Source organism: Schistocerca cancellata, unplaced genomic scaffold, assembly GCF_023864275.1.
Source record: "Schistocerca cancellata isolate TAMUIC-IGC-003103 unplaced genomic scaffold, iqSchCanc2.1 HiC_scaffold_417, whole genome shotgun sequence".
NCBI classification, from domain to species: Eukaryota; Metazoa; Arthropoda; class Insecta; order Orthoptera; family Acrididae; genus Schistocerca; species Schistocerca cancellata.
In genome coordinates, this window is record NW_026046434.1 from 226,203 (window position 1) to 250,619 (window position 24,417).

General features: G+C 42.0%; 13 non-coding genes across 13 annotated transcripts; all 13 read left to right on the plus strand.

The window, feature by feature from the left end:
- The first annotated feature begins 936 nt into the window (after positions 1 to 936).
- On the plus strand, positions 937 to 1,055 carry LOC126123124 (U5 spliceosomal RNA). The gene has a single exon (XR_007526233.1). It is a non-coding gene; the product is annotated as a U5 spliceosomal RNA (small nuclear RNA).
- A 2,433-nt stretch (positions 1,056 to 3,488) lies between these two features.
- Positions 3,489 to 3,695, plus strand: LOC126122995 (small nucleolar RNA U3). Its single transcript, XR_007526116.1, has one exon. It is a non-coding gene; the product is annotated as a small nucleolar RNA U3 (small nucleolar RNA).
- Positions 3,696 to 4,638: 943 nt separating this feature from the next.
- LOC126123125 (U5 spliceosomal RNA) lies at positions 4,639 to 4,757 on the plus strand. Its single transcript, XR_007526234.1, has one exon. It is a non-coding gene; the product is annotated as a U5 spliceosomal RNA (small nuclear RNA).
- Positions 4,758 to 7,182: 2,425 nt separating this feature from the next.
- Positions 7,183 to 7,389, plus strand: LOC126122996 (small nucleolar RNA U3). Its single transcript, XR_007526117.1, has one exon. It is a non-coding gene; the product is annotated as a small nucleolar RNA U3 (small nucleolar RNA).
- A 936-nt stretch (positions 7,390 to 8,325) lies between these two features.
- On the plus strand, positions 8,326 to 8,444 carry LOC126123126 (U5 spliceosomal RNA). The gene has a single exon (XR_007526235.1). It is a non-coding gene; the product is annotated as a U5 spliceosomal RNA (small nuclear RNA).
- A 2,438-nt stretch (positions 8,445 to 10,882) lies between these two features.
- Positions 10,883 to 11,089, plus strand: LOC126122998 (small nucleolar RNA U3). Its single transcript, XR_007526119.1, has one exon. It is a non-coding gene; the product is annotated as a small nucleolar RNA U3 (small nucleolar RNA).
- Positions 11,090 to 12,032: 943 nt separating this feature from the next.
- On the plus strand, positions 12,033 to 12,151 carry LOC126123127 (U5 spliceosomal RNA). Its single transcript, XR_007526236.1, has one exon. It is a non-coding gene; the product is annotated as a U5 spliceosomal RNA (small nuclear RNA).
- Positions 12,152 to 14,578: 2,427 nt separating this feature from the next.
- LOC126123000 (small nucleolar RNA U3) lies at positions 14,579 to 14,785 on the plus strand. Its single transcript, XR_007526120.1, has one exon. It is a non-coding gene; the product is annotated as a small nucleolar RNA U3 (small nucleolar RNA).
- A 943-nt stretch (positions 14,786 to 15,728) lies between these two features.
- On the plus strand, positions 15,729 to 15,847 carry LOC126123128 (U5 spliceosomal RNA). The gene has a single exon (XR_007526237.1). It is a non-coding gene; the product is annotated as a U5 spliceosomal RNA (small nuclear RNA).
- Positions 15,848 to 18,281: 2,434 nt separating this feature from the next.
- On the plus strand, positions 18,282 to 18,488 carry LOC126123001 (small nucleolar RNA U3). Its single transcript, XR_007526121.1, has one exon. It is a non-coding gene; the product is annotated as a small nucleolar RNA U3 (small nucleolar RNA).
- Positions 18,489 to 19,431: 943 nt separating this feature from the next.
- LOC126123129 (U5 spliceosomal RNA) lies at positions 19,432 to 19,550 on the plus strand. The gene has a single exon (XR_007526238.1). It is a non-coding gene; the product is annotated as a U5 spliceosomal RNA (small nuclear RNA).
- A 2,441-nt stretch (positions 19,551 to 21,991) lies between these two features.
- LOC126123002 (small nucleolar RNA U3) lies at positions 21,992 to 22,198 on the plus strand. The gene has a single exon (XR_007526122.1). It is a non-coding gene; the product is annotated as a small nucleolar RNA U3 (small nucleolar RNA).
- A 943-nt stretch (positions 22,199 to 23,141) lies between these two features.
- LOC126123130 (U5 spliceosomal RNA) lies at positions 23,142 to 23,260 on the plus strand. Its single transcript, XR_007526239.1, has one exon. It is a non-coding gene; the product is annotated as a U5 spliceosomal RNA (small nuclear RNA).
- Positions 23,261 to 24,417: the final 1,157 nt, after the last annotated feature.

Sequence of the window (24,417 nt, forward strand, 5' to 3'; positions counted from 1 at the left end):
TTATATAGAATAGAAGCAAGCATAAGTCATACTTTTGGTATCGGGACCCGCGTCGTTGCAGAAATGTCGCTACAGGTTGTGGAAGGACTTTGATTACGACATGTCATGAAAGCCTTGTGGGAGTTTCTCGAGTGGCACGGGGACGAGCCATTTGATTTGGCCTGCTCCAAGTGCTAGGCTTGGATGACAACGACGTACTTTTGAGTTACAAGAATGAGTGAGCAACACAAGAAGAGTGCAATTGATGACCATAAAAGGCTGACACACAACACAGTCTTGATAATCAGCACTAATGCATGATGTACGGAACATTTAGGAGGAGCACGTTTGGCTAGCAAACATGAATTGAGTGATTTGCAAGGCACTGTTATCTGCAAGAAGGAATGCATGAAATTCGCAAATGAATAAGACTGGTTCAAATACTATCGGCAGAAATTTTATTTCTGTTGTCAACTAGTATTAATTAGTTGTGTGGGAGCAGCGGGATATTTCCCTTGCACCATACATCTACATACAGGTTGCGTCTGATGTGGCCTAGTTTTGCGTTCAAAGAACTATCTAGTTGTCTGTTTTTTCAGTGAACGAGTGTGGTGGGGAGGAGAGAGATTAGTGTTAGATGCAGAGCAGTGCGGGCAGTTGTGTCTCTGACGGTGGGTCGCCGAGAGGAATTGGGCGTGCTGCCATCTGTCGGCAGGTGAGGTAATGAAGCATCTTGAATGGTGACAGAAATGATGAAAATAGTTATCTAAAGAGTAATATCGACGACATTTGGCAGACACGTATTTCAGCGCTGACAGTTAGTTTGGGGTGTGTGCTTGCATGGCACTGGAAGTGTGTTGACAGTAGAGAAGTAGACAAGACGGAAAGAATTTTCCGCGTTCTCGCGGAGAAGCAATAGAGAAGCAGCCATAAGTATTGAAGTGAGGGCGTTGATCGGCACTCTGGTTTCCCTTCAAAACGAATAAATCTTTCGCCTTTTACTAAAGATTTCCGTGGAGGGGAACATTAAATGAGTCTATAAGGTATTTTTCGTAGTGCTCGGCTATTGCTGAGCCATAATCACAAGTAAAACGTAATGTAATTAACAAGAGGTAGGTTGTGTTGTGAGAATGAAGGGCGTGGAGTAGCGGATCACGTTGGATCAGGTAGATGCTTTTTTAATTTGAAAATGTAATTGGCCGTTTCGTAGTATAATGAAACAAGTACATTTGCCCTGAAATGGCTTGCAGTGTGTTAGGCGATTGTGTAAAGAGAGAGAGAGCGCTATTTATTGTCCTGGAAACTCTTGGTGAACCCTTTCCGCATCTCAGTTCTAGATGATTTGAGGGTGTTTACTTGCACTGCAGTTGCACAACAGCATATAAGCCGATATTTGGAAGTGAATGATGAATTGAGAGGCTCTGTAATAAATACTAGTATGTGATTAGTAGATTGTGTTTTGAAACCCAAAATTATTTTTACCGCAGAAGTTTGTGATTTGTAGGTATGATGTGAGTGAGATTTGGGCTGTAGATGGTGGTTAGTTGGGCAGGATGAGCATTTCAATTGTTTTCAATAGAGTGGATATTAGTGGCACTGGCTTGTTGCCATAATGTGGCATTGGTTCTTTGTTCATAACAGTGTACTCAGTTTTGTAGAAGATTTAGGTGAGAAAGAGACAGTTGTTGAATATGACATAGATAGCTAGAGATGAATTGAGTAGCAATTTCCTGGTAGGTGTAGTTTGGGTATGATGTGTCTCAGTGAGAGATAAATCTTGAAATGGAAGGGTTGTTCCTAGCTACAGTCTTGGAAACTATGTATCTGCTGTTGACTCCAATGTTTTCAAGATTACTTGTGTACAAAATTGGCCAGACTTTGCTGTTTCTTCTTCAGTAAATCAGTGGAAGGTGGTGCAGATAATGGTATAAATGTTCAGTGCCTCCTGTGAGTTGTTGATGCTGCTTGTCTTTTAAGTAAAATTGATAGGGGCTCTTGATTGACCCAGCCATAGACAGAGCTGGTGCATACTTGGCTTGAGAAGACTTTGGCCAGTAAATGATGAAATACCAACACAGTGCTCACAACAAAGCTCCTTTCCCTGCATTCTAGTTTCCCTCGGGTATAGAGTGACATGATATTGGCAGAGGATGTGCAGATAATCACTTTGATCAGGCTGTTTTTTTTTTTTTAATGCTCTTTTACCAGAATCCATTCATAGTGATAACTGTGTTCTCTGGTGAAACACGATGAGAACATAGTGTGAAGTGCACAGAACTAGCTATTTGAGTGTGTGTGAAAATGTGAGGTAACCACTGTTACTCCTAAATTTCTGTGGAATTAAGTTTTCTGTGTGTGTCTGAAAATCCAAGTGGTTCAAGTTGGTAGTTTATGTGTTGCAAGCGAAAAAAGCTTTTTAGTAAACTGAGGCACTAGCATTAGTTTCCAGTTCACTGTGACAAGGAAGCTAGTATAAAAAGTTTTGTGGTTTTGTTTGCAAAGAAGTGCTCATGGGATGTAAGCACTGCTTGAGATTATTCTGAGATGATTTTTGTGGGGGGGGGGGGGGGGATTGCTAAACATCTAGCATTTTAGTAAGGAACTTGTCGGAGTAGTTGTAAAATTGTTATTTTATGAGAAATTTCTTTAATCATAGCACATGGCCATCATAGTTGAAGCATAAAGATTGGCATGGTATGCGTAGGTCTGTAAAATGTCCTGACAGTGATGTTCATAGAGACTTGTTGTATACTTTGATTCTTCATCTGTTTAACAGTAGACATAAGAAATGTATTAGTGGAGCAAGTAGCTGTGAAATTACTGGCGTATGATTGGTAGTATTGACGTGGCGCTGAGTGGAAGTGTTTGTTTAGCTGTGGGTGTTTTCATAATTGCCATGTGAGGAAAAGCAATACTCGTGATAGGCGAAAAGAGATACAGAGAGAAACACATTTATTGCGAGTATTGTATATCAGCAGCTCTTGGGCGGGTATCAAGTAAGACGCAAAGTGAAACGAAAGAGGAAGTATGCATGAAAGTGGCGATATATCGACAAGAGTTTGCACTGTTAGGGTGAGGTGAATAAACTAGTGCGGTGCGAAAATTTTCGAAGAGAGAGGCGGCTTTAAAGAAAGCACAAGAGTCCTATGAACGCCGTCTTGTGTGTTTGTCTTTCAGTGGCTATTTGGCATGTCTGCTTGCGCCATAGGATGCTACTGTATGTGCCCCAGGCCCCCATCTAGCGGCCGGAGGTGCAAGCGGTGTTTACATACAGTCTCGCGTGAGGCAATGGTCTCTCATTTCGGAAGACAAGAAGCACTGGTAGCGCACAAAATAGCTGAGTGAGATCATGGCGGCCAAGTAAGAGTAGAAGTAGGTTCTTTGCAGAATGTCCGAGCTTAAGAAATTCTTCGATAAGTAAATCGCGAAATGTGAAGAGAGTGTCGTATTCTCGTAGGGCGTGTTGACGGTCTCGTGGCATAAGTAGCGAGCGGTGATAGCTTGCTAGCAAGATCATACTTCACAGGATCATTTCTGTAGTATGTCTTCAACTCTCTCTAGTTCAAAGCTGGAGTAGACGTAACCACGATGATGAGTGGTAGCACTGTCCCTGAGCGTGAGGCTTGCGATCGAGATTCATCGCATCTTGGTTGTAATCGATGATCGTTCACCACATTCTGAGGGATGTGGGAAGGGAATAGCGCTTTCCGAGTGGTGGTTTTATTATATAGAATAGAAGCAAGCATAAGTCATACTTTTGGTATCGGGACCCGCGTCGTTGCAGAAATGTCGCTACAGGTTGTGGAAGGACTTTGATTACGACATGTCATGAAAGCCTTGTGGGAGTTTCTCGAGTGGCACGGGGACGAGCCATTTGATTTGGCCTGCTCCAAGTGCTAGGCTTGGATGACAACGACGTACTTTTGAGTTACAAGAATGAGTGAGCAACACAAGAAGAGTGCAATTGATGACCATAAAAGGCTGACACACAACACAGTCTTGATAATCAGCACTAATGCATGATGTACGGAACATTTAGGAGGAGCACGTTTGGCTAGCAAACATGAATTGAGTGATTTGCAAGGCACTGTTATCTGCAAGAAGGAATGCATGAAATTCGCAAATGAATAAGACTGGTTCAAATACTATCGGCAGAAATTTTATTTCTGTTGTCAACTAGTATTAATTAGTTGTGTGGGAGCAGGGGGATATTTCCCTTGCACCATACATCTACATACAGGTTGCGTCTGATGTGGCCTAGTTTTGCGTTCAAAGAACTATCTAGTTGTCTGTTTTTTCAGTGAACGAGTGTGGTGGGGAGGAGAGAGATTAGTGTTAGATGCAGAGCAGTGCGGGCAGTTGTGTCTCTGACGGTGGGTCGCCGAGAGGAATTGGGCGTGCTGCCATCTGTCGGCAGGTGAGGTAATGAAGCATCTTGAATGGTGACAGAAATGATGAAAATAGTTATCTAAAGAGTAATATCGACGACATTTGGCAGACACGTATTTCAGCGCTGACAGTTAGTTTGGGGTGTGTGCTTGCATGGCACTGGAAGTGTGTTGACAGTAGAGAAGTAGACAAGACGGAAAGAATTTTCCGCGTTCTCGCGGAGAAGCAATAGAGAAGCAGCCATAAGTATTGAAGTGAGGGCGTTGATCGGCACTCTGGTTTCCCTTCAAAACGAATAAATCTTTCGCCTTTTACTAAAGATTTCCGTGGAGGGGAACATTAAATGAGTCTATAAGGTATTTTTCGTAGTGCTCGGCTATTGCTGAGCCATAATCACAAGTAAAACGTAATGTAATTAACAAGAGGTAGGTTGTGTTGTGAGAATGAAGGGCGTGGAGTAGCGGATCACGTTGGATCAGGTAGATGCTTTTTTAATTTGAAAATGTAATTGGCCGTTTCGTAGTATAATGAAACAAGTACATTTGCCCTGAAATGGCTTGCAGTGTGTTAGGCGATTGTGTAAAGAGAGAGAGAGCGCTATTTATTGTCCTGGAAACTCTTGGTGAACCCTTTCCGCATCTCAGTTCTAGATGATTTGAGGGTGTTTACTTGCACTGCAGTTGCACAACAGCATATAAGCCGATATTTGGAAGTGAATGATGAATTGAGAGGCTTTGTAATAAATACTAGTATGTGATTAGTAGATTGTGTTTTGAAACCCAAAATTATTTTTACTGCAGAAGTTTGTGATTTGTAGGTATGATGTGAGTGAGATTTGGGCTGTAGATGGTGGTTAGTTGGGCAGGATGAGCATTTCAATTGTTTTCAATAGAGTGGATATTAGTGGCACTGGCTTGTTGCCATAATGTGGCATTGGTTCTTTGTTCATAACAGTGTACTCAGTTTTGTAGAAGATTTAGGTGAGAAAGAGACAGTTGTTGAATATGACATAGATAGCTAGAGATGAATTGAGTAGCAATTTCCTGGTAGGTGTAGTTTGGGTATGATGTGTCTCAGTGAGAGATAAATCTTGAAATGGAAGGGTTGTTCCTAGCTACAGTCTTGGAAACTATGTATCTGCTGTTGACTCCAATGTTTTCAAGATTACTTGTGTACAAAATTGGCCAGACTTTGCTGTTTCTTCTTCAGTAAATCAGTGGAAGGTGGTGCAGATAATGGTATAAATGTTCAGTGCCTCCTGTGAGTTGTTGATGCTGCTTGTCTTTTAAGTAAAATTGATAGGGGCTCTTGATTGACCCAGCCATAGACAGAGCTGGTGCATACTTGGCTTGAGAAGACTTTGGCCAGTAAATGATGAAATACCAACACAGTGCTCACAACAAAGCTCCTTTCCCTGCATTCTAGTTTCCCTCGGGTATAGAGTGACATGATATTGGCAGAGGATGTGCAGATAATCACTTTGATCAGGCTGTTTTTTTTTTTAATGCTCTTTTACCAGAATCCATTCATAGTGATAACTGTGTTCTCTGGTGAAACACGATGAGAACATAGTGTGAAGTGCACAGAACTAGCTATTTGAGTGTGTGTGAAAATGTGAGGTAACCACTGTTACTCCTAAATTTCTGTGGAATTAAGTTTTCTGTGTGTGTCTGAAAATCCAAGTGGTTCAAGTTGGTAGTTTATGTGTTGCAAGCGAAAAAAGCTTTTTAGTAAACTGAGGCACTAGCATTAGTTTCCAGTTCACTGTGACAAGGAAGCTAGTATAAAAAGTAGTTTGTGGTTTTGTTTGCAAAGAAGTGCTCATGGGATGTAAGCACTGCTTGAGATTATTCTGAGATGATTTTTGTGGGGGGGGATTGCTAAACATCTAGCATTTTAGTAAGGAACTTGTCGGAGTAGTTGTAAAATTGTTATTTTATGAGAAATTTCTTTAATCATAGCACATGGCCATCATAGTTGAAGCATAAAGATTGGCATGGTATGCGTAGGTCTGTAAAATGTCCTGACAGTGATGTTCATAGAGACTTGTTGTATACTTTGATTCTTCATCTGTTTAACAGTAGACATAAGAAATGTATTAGTGGAGCAAGTAGCTGTGAAATTACTGGCGTATGATTGGTAGTATTGACGTGGCGCTGAGTGGAAGTGTTTGTTTAGCTGTGGGTGTTTTCATAATTGCCATGTGAGGAAAAGCAATACTCGTGATAGGCGAAAAGAGATACAGAGAGAAACACATTTATTGCGAGTATTGTATATCAGCAGCTCTTGGGCGGGTATCAAGTAAGACGCAAAGTGAAACGAAAGAGGAAGTATGCATGAAAGTGGCGATATATCGACAAGAGTTTGCACTGTTAGGGTGAGGTGAATAAACTAGTGCGGTGCGAAAATTTTCGAAGAGAGAGGCGGCTTTAAAGAAAGCACAAGAGTCCTATGAACGCCGTCTTGTGTGTTTGTCTTTCAGTGGCTATTTGGCATGTCTGCTTGCGCCATAGGATGCTACTGTATGTGCCCCAGGCCCCCATCTAGCGGCCGGAGGTGCAAGCGGTGTTTACATACAGTCTCGCGTGAGGCAATGGTCTCTCATTTCGGAAGACAAGAAGCACTGGTAGCGCACAAAATAGCTGAGTGAGATCATGGCGGCCAAGTAAGAGTAGAAGTAGGTTCTTTGCAGAATGTCCGAGCTTAAGAAATTCTTCGATAAGTAAATCGCGAAATGTGAAGAGAGTGTCGTATTCTCGTAGGGCGTGTTGACGGTCTCGTGGCATAAGTAGCGAGCGGTGATAGCTTGCTAGCAAGATCATACTTCACAGGATCATTTCTGTAGTATGTCTTCAACTCTCTCTAGTTCAAAGCTGGAGTAGACGTAACCACGATGATGAGTGGTAGCACTGTCCCTGAGCGTGAGGCTTGCGATCGAGATTCATCGCATCTTGGTTGTAATCGATGATCGTTCACCACATTCTGAGGGATGTGGGAAGGGAATAGCGCTTTCCGAGTGGTGGTTTTATTATATAGAATAGAAGCAAGCATAAGTCATACTTTTGGTATCGGGACCCGCGTCGTTGCAGAAATGTCGCTACAGGTTGTGGAAGGACTTTGATTACGACATGTCATGAAAGCCTTGTGGGAGTTTCTCGAGTGGCACGGGGACGAGCCATTTGATTTGGCCTGCTCCAAGTGCTAGGCTTGGATGACAACGACGTACTTTTGAGTTACAAGAATGAGTGAGCAACACAAGAAGAGTGCAATTGATGACCATAAAAGGCTGACACACAACACAGTCTTGATAATCAGCACTAATGCATGATGTACGGAACATTTAGGAGGAGCACGTTTGGCTAGCAAACATGAATTGAGTGATTTGCATTATCTGCAAGAAGGAATGCATGAAATTCGCAAATGAATAAGACTGGTTCAAATACTATCGGCAGAAATTTTATTTCTGTTGTCAACTAGTATTAATTAGTTGTGTGGGAGCAGGGGGATATTTCCCTTGCACCATACATCTACATACAGGTTGCGTCTGATGTGGCCTAGTTTTGCGTTCAAAGAACTATCTAGTTGTCTGTTTTTTTCAGTGAACGAGTGTGGTGGGGAGGAGAGAGATTAGTGTTAGATGCAGAGCAGTGCGGGCAGTTGTGTCTCTGACGGTGGGTCGCCAAGAGGAATTGGGCGTGCTGCCATCTGTCGGCAGGTGAGGTAATGAAGCAGCTTGAATGGTGACAGAAATGATGAAAATAGTTATCTAAAGAGTAATATCGACGACATTTGGCAGACACGTATTTCAGCGCTGACAGTTAGTTTGGGGTGTGTGCTTGCATGGCACTGGAAGTGTGTTGACAGTAGAGAAGTAGACAAGACGGAAAGAATTTTCCGCGTTCTCGCGGAGAAGCAATAGAGAAGCAGCCATAAGTATTGAAGTGAGGGCGTTGATCGGCACTCTGGTTTCCCTTCAAAACGAATAAATCTTTCGCCTTTTACTAAAGATTTCCGTGGAGGGGAACATTAAATGAGTCTATAAGGTATTTTTCGTAGTGCTCGGCTATTGCTGAGCCATAATCACAAGTAAAACGTAATGTAATTAACAAGAGGTAGGTTGTGTTGTGAGAATGAAGGGCGTGGAGTAGCGGATCACGTTGGATCAGGTAGATGCTTTTTTAATTTGAAAATGTAATTGGCCGTTTCGTAGTATAATGAAACAAGTACATTTGCCCTGAAATGGCTTGCAGTGTGTTAGGCGATTGTGTAAAGAGAGAGAGAGCGCTATTTATTGTCCTGGAAACTCTTGGTGAACCCTTTCCGCATCTCAGTTCTAGATGATTTGAGGGTGTTTACTTGCACTGCAGTTGCACAACAGCATATAAGCCGATATTTGGAAGTGAATGATGAATTGAGAGGCTCTGTAATAAATACTAGTATGTGATTAGTAGATTGTGTTTTGAAACCCAAAATTATTTTTACCGCAGAAGTTTGTGATTTGTAGGTATGATGTGAGTGAGATTTGGGCTGTAGATGGTGGTTAGTTGGGCAGGATGAGCATTTCAATTGTTTTCAATAGAGTGGATATTAGTGGCACTGGCTTGTTGCCATAATGTGGCATTGGTTCTTTGTTCATAACAGTGTACTCAGTTTTGTAGAAGATTTAGGTGAGAAAGAGACAGTTGTTGAATATGACATAGATAGCTAGAGATGAATTGAGTAGCAATTTCCTGGTAGGTGTAGTTTGGGTATGATGTGTCTCAGTGAGAGATAAATCTTGAAATGGAAGGGTTGTTCCTAGCTACAGTCTTGGAAACTATGTATCTGCTGTTGACTCCAATGTTTTCAAGATTACTTGTGTACAAAATTGGCCAGACTTTGCTGTTTCTTCTTCAGTAAATCAGTGGAAGGTGGTGCAGATAATGGTATAAATGTTCAGTGCCTCCTGTGAGTTGTTGATGCTGCTTGTCTTTTAAGTAAAATTGATAGGGGCTCTTGATTGACCCAGCCATAGACAGAGCTGGTGCATACTTGGCTTGAGAAGACTTTGGCCAGTAAATGATGAAATACCAACACAGTGCTCACAACAAAGCTCCTTTCCCTGCATTCTAGTTTCCCTCGGGTATAGAGTGACATGATATTGGCAGAGGATGTGCAGATAATCACTTTGATCAGGCTGTTTTTTTTTTTTTTTTTTTTTTTAATGCTCTTTTACCAGAATCCATTCATAGTGATAACTGTGTTCTCTGGTGAAACACGATGAGAACATAGTGTGAAGTGCACAGAACTAGCTATTTGAGTGTGTGTGAAAATGTGAGGTAACCACTGTTACTCCTAAATTTCTGTGGAATTAAGTTTTCTGTGTGTGTCTGAAAATCCAAGTGGTTCAAGTTGGTAGTTTATGTGTTGCAAGCGAAAAAAGCTTTTTAGTAAACTGAGGCACTAGCATTAGTTTCCAGTTCACTGTGACAAGGAAGCTAGTATAAAAAGTTTTGTGGTTTTGTTTGCAAAGAAGTGCTCATGGGATGTAAGCACTGCTTGAGATTATTCTGAGATGATTTTTTAGGGGTGGGGGGATTGCTAAACATCTAGCATTTTAGTAAGGAACTTGTCGGAGTAGTTGTAAAATTGTTATTTTATGAGAAATTTCTTTAATCATAGCACATGGCCATCATAGTTGAAGCATAAAGATTGGCATGGTATGCGTAGGTCTGTAAAATGTCCTGACAGTGATGTTCATAGAGACTTGTTGTATACTTTGATTCTTCATCTGTTTAACAGTAGACATAAGAAATGTATTAGTGGAGCAAGTAGCTGTGAAATTACTGGCGTATGATTGGTAGTATTGACGTGGCGCTGAGTGGAAGTGTTTGTTTAGCTGTGGGTGTTTTCATAATTGCCATGTGAGGAAAAGCAATACTCGTGATAGGCGAAAAGAGATACAGAGAGAAACACATTTATTGCGAGTATTGTATATCAGCAGCTCTTGGGCGGGTATCAAGTAAGACGCAAAGTGAAACGAAAGAGGAAGTATGCATGAAAGTGGCGATATATCGACAAGAGTTTGCACTGTTAGGGTGAGGTGAATAAACTAGTGCGGTGCGAAAATTTTCGAAGAGAGAGGCGGCTTTAAAGAAAGCACAAGAGTCCTATGAACGCCGTCTTGTGTGTTTGTCTTTCAGTGGCTATTTGGCATGTCTGCTTGCGCCATAGGATGCTACTGTATGTGCCCCAGGCCCCCATCTAGCGGCCGGAGGTGCAAGCGGTGTTTACATACAGTCTCGCGTGAGGCAATGGTCTCTCATTTCGGAAGACAAGAAGCACTGGTAGCGCACAAAATAGCTGAGTGAGATCATGGCGGCCAAGTAAGAGTAGAAGTAGGTTCTTTGCAGAATGTCCGAGCTTAAGAAATTCTTCGATAAGTAAATCGCGAAATGTGAAGAGAGTGTCGTATTCTCGTAGGGCGTGTTGACGGTCTCGTGGCATAAGTAGCGAGCGGTGATAGCTTGCTAGCAAGATCATACTTCACAGGATCATTTCTGTAGTATGTCTTCAACTCTCTCTAGTTCAAAGCTGGAGTAGACGTAACCACGATGATGAGTGGTAGCACTGTCCCTGAGCGTGAGGCTTGCGATCGAGATTCATCGCATCTTGGTTGTAATCGATGATCGTTCACCACATTCTGAGGGATGTGGGAAGGGAATAGCGCTTTCCGAGTGGTGGTTTTATTATATAGAATAGAAGCAAGCATAAGTCATACTTTTGGTATCGGGACCCGCGTCGTTGCAGAAATGTCGCTACAGGTTGTGGAAGGACTTTGATTACGACATGTCATGAAAGCCTTGTGGGAGTTTCTCGAGTGGCACGGGGACGAGCCATTTGATTTGGCCTGCTCCAAGTGCTAGGCTTGGATGACAACGACGTACTTTTGAGTTACAAGAATGAGTGAGCAACACAAGAAGAGTGCAATTGATGACCATAAAAGGCTGACACACAACACAGTCTTGATAATCAGCACTAATGCATGATGTACGGAACATTTAGGAGGAGCACGTTTGGCTAGCAAACATGAATTGAGTGATTTGCAAGGCACTGTTATCTGCAAGAAGGAATGCATGAAATTCGCAAATGAATAAGACTGGTTCAAATACTATCGGCAGAAATTTTATTTCTGTTGTCAACTAGTATTAATTAGTTGTGTGGGAGCAGGGGGATATTTCCCTTGCACCATACATCTACATACAGGTTGCGTCTGATGTGGCCTAGTTTTGCGTTCAAAGAACTATCTAGTTGTCTGTTTTTTCAGTGAACGAGTGTGGTGGGGAGGAGAGAGATTAGTGTTAGATGCAGAGCAGTGCGGGCAGTTGTGTCTCTGACGGTGGGTCGCCGAGAGGAATTGGGCGTGCTGCCATCTGTCGGCAGGTGAGGTAATGAAGCAGCTTGAATGGTGACAGAAATGATGAAAATAGTTATCTAAAGAGTAATATCGACGACATTTGGCAGACACGTATTTCAGCGCTGACAGTTAGTTTGGGGTGTGTGCTTGCATGGCACTGGAAGTGTGTTGACAGTAGAGAAGTAGACAAGACGGAAAGAATTTTCCGCGTTCTCGCGGAGAAGCAATAGAGAAGCAGCCATAAGTATTGAAGTGAGGGCGTTGATCGGCACTCTGGTTTCCCTTCAAAACGAATAAATCTTTCGCCTTTTACTAAAGATTTCCGTGGAGGGGAACATTAAATGAGTCTATAAGGTATTTTTCGTAGTGCTCGGCTATTGCTGAGCCATAATCACAAGTAAAACGTAATGTAATTAACAAGAGGTAGGTTGTGTTGTGAGAATGAAGGGCGTGGAGTAGCGGATCACGTTGGATCAGGTAGATGCTTTTTTAATTTGAAAATGTAATTGGCCGTTTCGTAGTATAATGAAACAAGTACATTTGCCCTGAAATGGCTTGCAGTGTGTTAGGCGATTGTGTAAAGAGAGAGAGAGCGCTATTTATTGTCCTGGAAACTCTTGGTGAACCCTTTCCGCATCTCAGTTCTAGATGATTTGAGGGTGTTTACTTGCACTGCAGTTGCACAACAGCATATAAGCCGATATTTGGAAGTGAATGATGAATTGAGAGGCTCTGTAATAAATACTAGTATGTGATTAGTAGATTGTGTTTTGAAACCCAAAATTATTTTTACCGCAGAAGTTTGTGATTTGTAGGTATGATGTGAGTGAGATTTGGGCTGTAGATGGTGGTTAGTTGGGCAGGATGAGCATTTCAATTGTTTTCAATAGAGTGGATATTAGTGGCACTGGCTTGTTGCCATAATGTGGCATTGGTTCTTTGTTCATAACAGTGTACTCAGTTTTGTAGAAGATTTAGGTGAGAAAGAGACAGTTGTTGAATATGACATAGATAGCTAGAGATGAATTGAGTAGCAATTTCCTGGTAGGTGTAGTTTGGGTATGATGTGTCTCAGTGAGAGATAAATCTTGAAATGGAAGGGTTGTTCCTAGCTACAGTCTTGGAAACTATGTATCTGCTGTTGACTCCAATGTTTTCAAGATTACTTGTGTACAAAATTGGCCAGACTTTGCTGTTTCTTCTTCAGTAAATCAGTGGAAGGTGGTGCAGATAATGGTATAAATGTTCAGTGCCTCCTGTGAGTTGTTGATGCTGCTTGTCTTTTAAGTAAAATTGATAGGGGCTCTTGATTGACCCAGCCATAGACAGAGCTGGTGCATACTTGGCTTGAGAAGACTTTGGCCAGTAAATGATGAAATACCAACACAGTGCTCACAACAAAGCTCCTTTCCCTGCATTCTAGTTTCCCTCGGGTATAGAGTGACATGATATTGGCAGAGGATGTGCAGATAATCACTTTGATCAGGCTGTTTTTTTTTTTTAATGCTCTTTTACCAGAATCCATTCATAGTGATAACTGTGTTCTCTGGTGAAACACGATGAGAACATAGTGTGAAGTGCACAGAACTAGCTATTTGAGTGTGTGTGAAAATGTGAGGTAACCACTGTTACTCCTAAATTTCTGTGGAATTAAGTTTTCTGTGTGTGTCTGAAAATCCAAGTGGTTCAGGTTGGTAGTTTATGTGTTGCAAGCGAAAAAAGCTTTTTAGTAAACTGAGGCACTAGCATTAGTTTCCAGTTCACTGTGACAAGGAAGCTAGTATAAAAAGTTTTGTGGTTTTGTTTGCAAAGAAGTGCTCATGGGATGTAAGCACTGCTTGAGATTATTCTGAGATGATTTTTTAGGGGTGGGGGGATTGCTAAACATCTAGCATTTTAGTAAGGAACTTGTCGGAGTAGTTGTAAAATTGTTATTTTATGAGAAATTTCTTTAATCATAGCACATGGCCATCATAGTTGAAGCATAAAGATTGGCATGGTATGCGTAGGTCTGTAAAATGTCCTGACAGTGATGTTCATAGAGACTTGTTGTATACTTTGATTCTTCATCTGTTTAACAGTAGACATAAGAAATGTATTAGTGGAGCAAGTAGCTGTGAAATTACTGGCGTATGATTGGTAGTATTGACGTGGCGCTGAGTGGAAGTGTTTGTTTAGCTGTGGGTGTTTTCATAATTGCCATGTGAGGAAAAGCAATACTCGTGATAGGCGAAAAGAGATACAGAGAGAAACACATTTATTGCGAGTATTGTATATCAGCAGCTCTTGGGCGGGTATCAAGTAAGACGCAAAGTGAAACGAAAGAGGAAGTATGCATGAAAGTGGCGATATATCGACAAGAGTTTGCACTGTTAGGGTGAGGTGAATAAACTAGTGCGGTGCGAAAATTTTCGAAGAGAGAGGCGGCTTTAAAGAAAGCACAAGAGTCCTATGAACGCCGTCTTGTGTGTTTGTCTTTCAGTGGCTATTTGGCATGTCTGCTTGCGCCATAGGATGCTACTGTATGTGCCCCAGGCCCCCATCTAGCGGCCGGAGGTGCAAGCGGTGTTTACATACAGTCTCGCGTGAGGCAATGGTCTCTCATTTCGGAAGACAAGAAGCACTGGTAGCGCACAAAATAGCTGAGTGAGATCATGGCGGCCAAGTAAGAGTAGAAGTAGGTTCTTTGCAGAATGTCCGAGCTTAAGAAATTCTTCGATAAGTAAATCGCGAAATGTGAAGAGAGTGTCGTATTCTCGTAGGGCGTGTTGACGGTCTCGTGGCATAAGTAGCGAGCGGTGATAGCTTGCTAGCAAGATCATACTTCACAGGATCATTTCTGTAGTATGTCTTCAACTCTCTCTAGTTCAAAGCTGGAGTAGACGTAACCACGATGATGAGTGGTAGCACTGTCCCTGAGCGTGAGGCTTGCGATCGAGATTCATCGCATCTTGGTTGTAATCGATGATCGTTCACCACATTCTGAGGGATGTGGGAAGGGAATAGCGCTTTCCGAGTGGTGGTTTTATTATATAGAATAGAAGCAAGCATAAGTCATACTTTTGGTATCGGGACCCGCGTCGTTGCAGAAATGTCGCTACAGGTTGTGGAAGGACTTTGATTACGACATGTCATGAAAGCCTTGTGGGAGTTTCTCGAGTGGCACGGGGACGAGCCATTTGATTTGGCCTGCTCCAAGTGCTAGGCTTGGATGACAACGACGTACTTTTGAGTTACAAGAATGAGTGAGCAACACAAGAAGAGTGCAATTGATGACCATAAAAGGCTGACACACAACACAGTCTTGATAATCAGCACTAATGCATGATGTACGGAACATTTAGGAGGAGCACGTTTGGCTAGCAAACATGAATTGAGTGATTTGCAAGGCACTGTTATCTGCAAGAAGGAATGCATGAAATTCGCAAATGAATAAGACTGGTTCAAATACTATCGGCAGAAATTTTATTTCTGTTGTCAACTAGTATTAATTAGTTGTGTGGGAGCAGCGGGATATTTCCCTTGCACCATACATCTACATACAGGTTGCGTCTGATGTGGCCTAGTTTTGCGTTCAAAGAACTATCTAGTTGTCTGTTTTTTCAGTGAACGAGTGTGGTGGGGAGGAGAGAGATTAGTGTTAGATGCAGAGCAGTGCGGGCAGTTGTGTCTCTGACGGTGGGTCGCCGAGAGGAATTGGGCGTGCTGCCATCTGTCGGCAGGTGAGGTAATGAAGCAGCTTGAATGGTGACAGAAATGATGAAAATAGTTATCTAAAGAGTAATATCGACGACATTTGGCAGACACGTATTTCAGCGCTGACAGTTAGTTTGGGGTGTGTGCTTGCATGGCACTGGAAGTGTGTTGACAGTAGAGAAGTAGACAAGACGGAAAGAATTTTCCGCGTTCTCGCGGAGAAGCAATAGAGAAGCAGCCATAAGTATTGAAGTGAGGGCGTTGATCGGCACTCTGGTTTCCCTTCAAAACGAATAAATCTTTCGCCTTTTACTAAAGATTTCCGTGGAGGGGAACATTAAATGAGTCTATAAGGTATTTTTCGTAGTGCTCGGCTATTGCTGAGCCATAATCACAAGTAAAACGTAATGTAATTAACAAGAGGTAGGTTGTGTTGTGAGAATGAAGGGCGTGGAGTAGCGGATCACGTTGGATCAGGTAGATGCTTTTTTAATTTGAAAATGTAATTGGCCGTTTCGTAGTATAATGAAACAAGTACATTTGCCCTGAAATGGCTTGCAGTGTGTTAGGCGATTGTGTAAAGAGAGAGAGAGCGCTATTTATTGTCCTGGAAACTCTTGGTGAACCCTTTCCGCATCTCAGTTCTAGATGATTTGAGGGTGTTTACTTGCACTGCAGTTGCACAACAGCATATAAGCCGATATTTGGAAGTGAATGATGAATTGAGAGGCTCTGTAATAAATACTAGTATGTGATTAGTAGATTGTGTTTTGAAACCCAAAATTATTTTTACCGCAGAAGTTTGTGATTTGTAGGTATGATGTGAGTGAGATTTGGGCTGTAGATGGTGGTTAGTTGGGCAGGATGAGCATTTCAATTGTTTTCAATAGAGTGGATATTAGTGGCACTGGCTTGTTGCCATAATGTGGCATTGGTTCTTTGTTCATAACAGTGTACTCAGTTTTGTAGAAGATTTAGGTGAGAAAGAGACAGTTGTTGAATATGACATAGATAGCTAGAGATGAATTGAGTAGCAATTTCCTGGTAGGTGTAGTTTGGGTATGATGTGTCTCAGTGAGAGATAAATCTTGAAATGGAAGGGTTGTTCCTAGCTACAGTCTTGGAAACTACGTATCTGCTGTTGACTCCAATGTTTTCAAGATTACTTGTGTACAAAATTGGCCAGACTTTGCTGTTTCTTCTTCAGTAAATCAGTGGAAGGTGGTGCAGATAATGGTATAAATGTTCAGTGCCTCCTGTGAGTTGTTGATGCTGCTTGTCTTTTAAGTAAAATTGATAGGGGCTCTTGATTGACCCAGCCATAGACAGAGCTGGTGCATACTTGGCTTGAGAAGACTTTGGCCAGTAAATGATGAAATACCAACACAGTGCTCACAACAAAGCTCCTTTCCCTGCATTCTAGTTTCCCTCGGGTATAGAGTGACATGATATTGGCAGAGGATGTGCAGATAATCACTTTGATCAGGCTGTTTTTTTTTTTTTTTTTTTAATGCTCTTTTACCAGAATCCATTCATAGTGATAACTGTGTTCTCTGGTGAAACACGATGAGAACATAGTGTGAAGTGCACAGAACTAGCTATTTGAGTGTGTGTGAAAATGTGAGGTAACCACTGTTACTCCTAAATTTCTGTGGAATTAAGTTTTCTGTGTGTGTCTGAAAATCCAAGTGGTTCAAGTTGGTAGTTTATGTGTTGCAAGCGAAAAAAGCTTTTTAGTAAACTGAGGCACTAGCATTAGTTTCCAGTTCACTGTGACAAGGAAGCTAGTATAAAAAGTTTTGTGGTTTTGTTTGCAAAGAAGTGCTCATGGGATGTAAGCACTGCTTGAGATTATTCTGAGATGATTTTTTAGGGGTGGGGGGATTGCTAAACATCTAGCATTTTAGTAAGGAACTTGTCGGAGTAGTTGTAAAATTGTTATTTTATGAGAAATTTCTTTAATCATAGCACATGGCCATCATAGTTGAAGCATAAAGATTGGCATGGTATGCGTAGGTCTGTAAAATGTCCTGACAGTGATGTTCATAGAGACTTGTTGTATACTTTGATTCTTCATCTGTTTAACAGTAGACATAAGAAATGTATTAGTGGAGCAAGTAGCTGTGAAATTACTGGCGTATGATTGGTAGTATTGACGTGGCGCTGAGTGGAAGTGTTTGTTTAGCTGTGGGTGTTTTCATAATTGCCATGTGAGGAAAAGCAATACTCGTGATAGGCGAAAAGAGATACAGAGAGAAACACATTTATTGCGAGTATTGTATATCAGCAGCTCTTGGGCGGGTATCAAGTAAGACGCAAAGTGAAACGAAAGAGGAAGTATGCATGAAAGTGGCGATATATCGACAAGAGTTTGCACTGTTAGGGTGAGGTGAATAAACTAGTGCGGTGCGAAAATTTTCGAAGAGAGAGGCGGCTTTAAAGAAAGCACAAGAGTCCTATGAACGCCGTCTTGTGTGTTTGTCTTTCAGTGGCTATTTGGCATGTCTGCTTGCGCCATAGGATGCTACTGTATGTGCCCCAGGCCCCCATCTAGCGGCCGGAGGTGCAAGCGGTGTTTACATACAGTCTCGCGTGAGGCAATGGTCTCTCATTTCGGAAGACAAGAAGCACTGGTAGCGCACAAAATAGCTGAGTGAGATCATGGCGGCCAAGTAAGAGTAGAAGTAGGTTCTTTGCAGAATGTCCGAGCTTAAGAAATTCTTCGATAAGTAAATCGCGAAATGTGAAGAGAGTGTCGTATTCTCGTAGGGCGTGTTGACGGTCTCGTGGCATAAGTAGCGAGCGGTGATAGCTTGCTAGCAAGATCATACTTCACAGGATCATTTCTGTAGTATGTCTTCAACTCTCTCTAGTTCAAAGCTGGAGTAGACGTAACCACGATGATGAGTGGTAGCACTGTCCCTGAGCGTGAGGCTTGCGATCGAGATTCATCGCATCTTGGTTGTAATCGATGATCGTTCACCACATTCTGAGGGATGTGGGAAGGGAATAGCGCTTTCCGAGTGGTGGTTTTATTATATAGAATAGAAGCAAGCATAAGTCATACTTTTGGTATCGGGACCCGCGTCGTTGCAGAAATGTCGCTACAGGTTGTGGAAGGACTTTGATTACGACATGTCATGAAAGCCTTGTGGGAGTTTCTCGAGTGGCACGGGGACGAGCCATTTGATTTGGCCTGCTCCAAGTGCTAGGCTTGGATGACAACGACGTACTTTTGAGTTACAAGAATGAGTGAGCAACACAAGAAGAGTGCAATTGATGACCATAAAAGGCTGACACACAACACAGTCTTGATAATCAGCACTAATGCATGATGTACGGAACATTTAGGAGGAGCACGTTTGGCTAGCAAACATGAATTGAGTGATTTGCAAGGCACTGTTATCTGCAAGAAGGAATGCATGAAATTCGCAAATGAATAAGACTGGTTCAAATACTATCGGCAGAAATTTTATTTCTGTTGTCAACTAGTATTAATTAGTTGTGTGGGAGCAGGGGGATATTTCCCTTGCACCATACATCTACATACAGGTTGCGTCTGATGTGGCCTAGTTTTGCGTTCAAAGAACTATCTAGTTGTCTGTTTTTTCAGTGAACGAGTGTGGTGGGGAGGAGAGAGATTAGTGTTAGATGCAGAGCAGTGCGGGCAGTTGTGTCTCTGACGGTGGGTCGCCGAGAGGAATTGGGCGTGCTGCCATCTGTCGGCAGGTGAGGTAATGAAGCAGCTTGAATGGTGACAGAAATGATGAAAATAGTTATCTAAAGAGTAATATCGACGACATTTGGCAGACACGTATTTCAGCGCTGACAGTTAGTTTGGGGTGTGTGCTTGCATGGCACTGGAAGTGTGTTGACAGTAGAGAAGTAGACAAGACGGAAAGAATTTTCCGCGTTCTCGCGGAGAAGCAATAGAGAAGCAGCCATAAGTATTGAAGTGAGGGCGTTGATCGGCACTCTGGTTTCCCTTCAAAACGAATAAATCTTTCGCCTTTTACTAAAGATTTCCGTGGAGGGGAACATTAAATGAGTCTATAAGGTATTTTTCGTAGTGCTCGGCTATTGCTGAGCCATAATCACAAGTAAAACGTAATGTAATTAACAAGAGGTAGGTTGTGTTGTGAGAATGAAGGGCGTGGAGTAGCGGATCACGTTGGATCAGGTAGATGCTTTTTTAATTTGAAAATGTAATTGGCCGTTTCGTAGTATAATGAAACAAGTACATTTGCCCTGAAATGGCTTGCAGTGTGTTAGGCGATTGTGTAAAGAGAGAGAGCGCGCTATTTATTGTCCTGGAAACTCTTGGTGAACCCTTTCCGCATCTCAGTTCTAGATGATTTGAGGGTGTTTACTTGCACTGCAGTTGCACAACAGCATATAAGCCGATATTTGGAAGTGAATGATGAATTGAGAGGCTCTGTAATAAATACTAGTATGTGATTAGTAGATTGTGTTTTGAAACCCAAAATTATTTTTACCGCAGAAGTTTGTGATTTGTAGGTATGATGTGAGTGAGATTTGGGCTGTAGATGGTGGTTAGTTGGGCAGGATGAGCATTTCAATTGTTTTCAATAGAGTGGATATTAGTGGCACTGGCTTGTTGCCATAATGTGGCATTGGTTCTTTGTTCATAACAGTGTACTCAGTTTTGTAGAAGATTTAGGTGAGAAAGAGACAGTTGTTGAATATGACATAGATAGCTAGAGATGAATTGAGTAGCAATTTCCTGGTAGGTGTAGTTTGGGTATGATGTGTCTCAGTGAGAGATAAATCTTGAAATGGAAGGGTTGTTCCTAGCTACAGTCTTGGAAACTATGTATCTGCTGTTGACTCCAATGTTTTCAAGATTACTTGTGTACAAAATTGGCCAGACTTTGCTGTTTCTTCTTCAGTAAATCAGTGGAAGGTGGTGCAGATAATGGTATAAATGTTCAGTGCCTCCTGTGAGTTGTTGATGCTGCTTGTCTTTTAAGTAAAATTGATAGGGGCTCTTGATTGACCCAGCCATAGACAGAGCTGGTGCATACTTGGCTTGAGAAGACTTTGGCCAGTAAATGATGAAATACCAACACAGTGCTCACAACAAAGCTCCTTTCCCTGCATTCTAGTTTCCCTCGGGTATAGAGTGACATGATATTGGCAGAGGATGTGCAGATAATCACTTTGATCAGGCTGTTTTTTTTTTTTTTTTTTTTTTTAATGCTCTTTTACCAGAATCCATTCATAGTGATAACTGTGTTCTCTGGTGAAACACGATGAGAACATAGTGTGAAGTGCACAGAACTAGCTATTTGAGTGTGTGTGAAAATGTGAGGTAACCACTGTTACTCCTAAATTTCTGTGGAATTAAGTTTTCTGTGTGTGTCTGAAAATCCAAGTGGTTCAAGTTGGTAGTTTATTTGTTGCAAGCGAAAAAAGCTTTTTAGTAAACTGAGGCACTAGCATTAGTTTCCAGTTCACTGTGACAAGGAAGCTAGTATAAAAAGTTTTGTGGTTTTGTTTGCAAAGAAGTGCTCATGGGATGTAAGCACTGCTTGAGATTATTCTGAGATGATTTTTGTGGGGGGGGGGGGGGATTGCTAAACATCTAGCATTTTAGTAAGGAACTTGTCGGAGTAGTTGTAAAATTGTTATTTTATGAGAAATTTCTTTAATCATAGCACATGGCCATCATAGTTGAATCATAAAGATTGGCATGGTATGCGTAGGTCTGTAAAATGTCCTGACAGTGATGTTCATAGAGACTTGTTGTATACTTTGATTCTTCATCTGTTTAACAGTAGACATAAGAAATGTATTAGTGGAGCAAGTAGCTGTGAAATTACTGGCGTATGATTGGTAGTATTGACGTGGCGCTGAGTGGAAGTGTTTGTTTAGCTGTGGGTGTTTTCATAATTGCCATGTGAGGAAAAGCAATACTCGTGATAGGCGAAAAGAGATACAGAGAGAAACACATTTATTGCGAGTATTGTATATCAGCAGCTCTTGGGCGGGTATCAAGTAAGACGCAAAGTGAAACGAAAGAGGAAGTATGCATGAAAGTGGCGATATATCGACAAGAGTTTGCACTGTTAGGGTGAGGTGAATAAACTAGTGCGGTGCGAAAATTTTCGAAGAGAGAGGCGGCTTTAAAGAAAGCACAAGAGTCCTATGAACGCCGTCTTGTGTGTTTGTCTTTCAGTGGCTATTTGGCATGTCTGCTTGCGCCATAGGATGCTACTGTATGTGCCCCAGGCCCCCATCTAGCGGCCGGAGGTGCAAGCGGTGTTTACATACAGTCTCGCGTGAGGCAATGGTCTCTCATTTCGGAAGACAAGAAGCACTGGTAGCGCACAAAATAGCTGAGTGAGATCATGGCGGCCAAGTAAGAGTAGAAGTAGGTTCTTTGCAGAATGTCCGAGCTTAAGAAATTCTTCGATAAGTAAATCGCGAAATGTGAAGAGAGTGTCGTATTCTCGTAGGGCGTGTTGACGGTCTCGTGGCATAAGTAGCGAGCGGTGATAGCTTGCTAGCAAGATCATACTTCACAGGATCATTTCTGTAGTATGTCTTCAACTCTCTCTAGTTCAAAGCTGGAGTAGACGTAACCACGATGATGAGTGGTAGCACTGTCCCTGAGCGTGAGGCTTGCGATCGAGATTCATCGCATCTTGGTTGTAATCGATGATCGTTCACCACATTCTGAGGGATGTGGGAAGGGAATAGCGCTTTCCGAGTGGTGGTTTTATTATATAGAATAGAAGCAAGCATAAGTCATACTTTTGGTATCGGGACCCGCGTCGTTGCAGAAATGTCGCTACAGGTTGTGGAAGGACTTTGATTACGACATGTCATGAAAGCCTTGTGGGAGTTTCTCGAGTGGCACGGGGACGAGCCATTTGATTTGGCCTGCTCCAAGTGCTAGGCTTGGATGACAACGACGTACTTTTGAGTTACAAGAATGAGTGAGCAACACAAGAAGAGTGCAATTGATGACCATAAAAGGCTGACACACAACACAGTCTTGATAATCAGCACTAATGCATGATGTACGGAACATTTAGGAGGAGCACGTTTGGCTAGCAAACATGAATTGAGTGATTTGCAAGGCACTGTTATCTGCAAGAAGGAATGCATGAAATTCGCAAATGAATAAGACTGGTTCAAATACTATCGGCAGAAATTTTATTTCTGTTGTCAACTAGTATTAATTAGTTGTGTGGGAGCAGGGGGATATTTCCCTTGCACCATACATCTACATACAGGTTGCGTCTGATGTGGCCTAGTTTTGCGTTCAAAGAACTATCTAGTTGTCTGTTTTTTCAGTGAACGAGTGTGGTGGGGAGGAGAGAGATTAGTGTTAGATGCAGAGCAGTGCGGGCAGTTGTGTCTCTGACGGTGGGTCGCCGAGAGGAATTGGGCGTGCTGCCATCTGTCGGCAGGTGAGGTAATGAAGCAGCTTGAATGGTGACAGAAATGATGAAAATAGTTATCTAAAGAGTAATATCGACGACATTTGGCAGACACGTATTTCAGCGCTGACAGTTAGTTTGGGGTGTGTGCTTGCATGGCACTGGAAGTGTGTTGACAGTAGAGAAGTAGACAAGACGGAAAGAATTTTCCGCGTTCTCGCGGAGAAGCAATAGAGAAGCAGCCATAAGTATTGAAGTGAGGGCGTTGATCGGCACTCTGGTTTCCCTTCAAAACGAATAAATCTTTCGCCTTTTACTAAAGATTTCCGTGGAGGGGAACATTAAATGAGTCTATAAGGTATTTTTCGTAGTGCTCGGCTATTGCTGAGCCATAATCACAAGTAAAACGTAATGTAATTAACAAGAGGTAGGTTGTGTTGTGAGAATGAAGGGCGTGGAGTAGCGGATCACGTTGGATCAGGTAGATGCTTTTTTAATTTGAAAATGTAATTGGCCGTTTCGTAGTATAATGAAACAAGTACATTTGCCCTGAAATGGCTTGCAATGTGTTAGGCGATTGTGTAAAGAGAGAGAGAGCGCTATTTATTGTCCTGGAAACTCTTGGTGAACCCTTTCTGCATCTCAGTTCTAGATGATTTGAGGGTGTTTACTTGCACTGCAGTTGCACAACAGCATATAAGCCGATATTTGGAAGTGAATGATGAATTGAGAGGCTTTGTAATAAATACTAGTATGTGATTAGTAGATTGTGTTTTGAAACCCAAAATTATTTTTACCGCAGAAGTTTGTGATTTGTAGGTATGATGTGAGTGAGATTTGGGCTGTAGATGGTGGTTAGTTGGGCAGGATGAGCATTTCAATTGTTTTCAATAGAGTGGATATTAGTGGCACTGGCTTGTTGCCATAATGTGGCATTGGTTCTTTGTTCATAACAGTGTACTCAGTTTTGTAGAAGATTTAGGTGAGAAAGAGACAGTTGTTGAATATGACATAGATAGCTAGAGATGAATTGAGTAGCAATTTCCTGGTAGGTGTAGTTTGGGTATGATGTGTCTCAGTGAGAGATAAATCTTGAAATGGAAGGGTTGTTCCTAGCTACAGTCTTGGAAACTATGTATCTGCTGTTGACTCCAATGTTTTCAAGATTACTTGTGTACAAAATTGGCCAGACTTTGCTGTTTCTTCTTCAGTAAATCAGTGGAAGGTGGTGCAGATAATGGTATAAATGTTCAGTGCCTCCTGTGAGTTGTTGATGCTGCTTGTCTTTTAAGTAAAATTGATAGGGGCTCTTGATTGACCCAGCCATAGACAGAGCTGGTGCATACTTGGCTTGAGAAGACTTTGGCCAGTAAATGATGAAATACCAACACAGTGCTCACAACAAAGCTCCTTTCCCTGCATTCTAGTTTCCCTCGGGTATAGAGTGACATGATATTGGCAGAGGATGTGCAGATAATCACTTTGATCAGGCTGTTTTTTTTTTTTTTTAATGCTCTTTTACCAGAATCCATTCATAGTGATAACTGT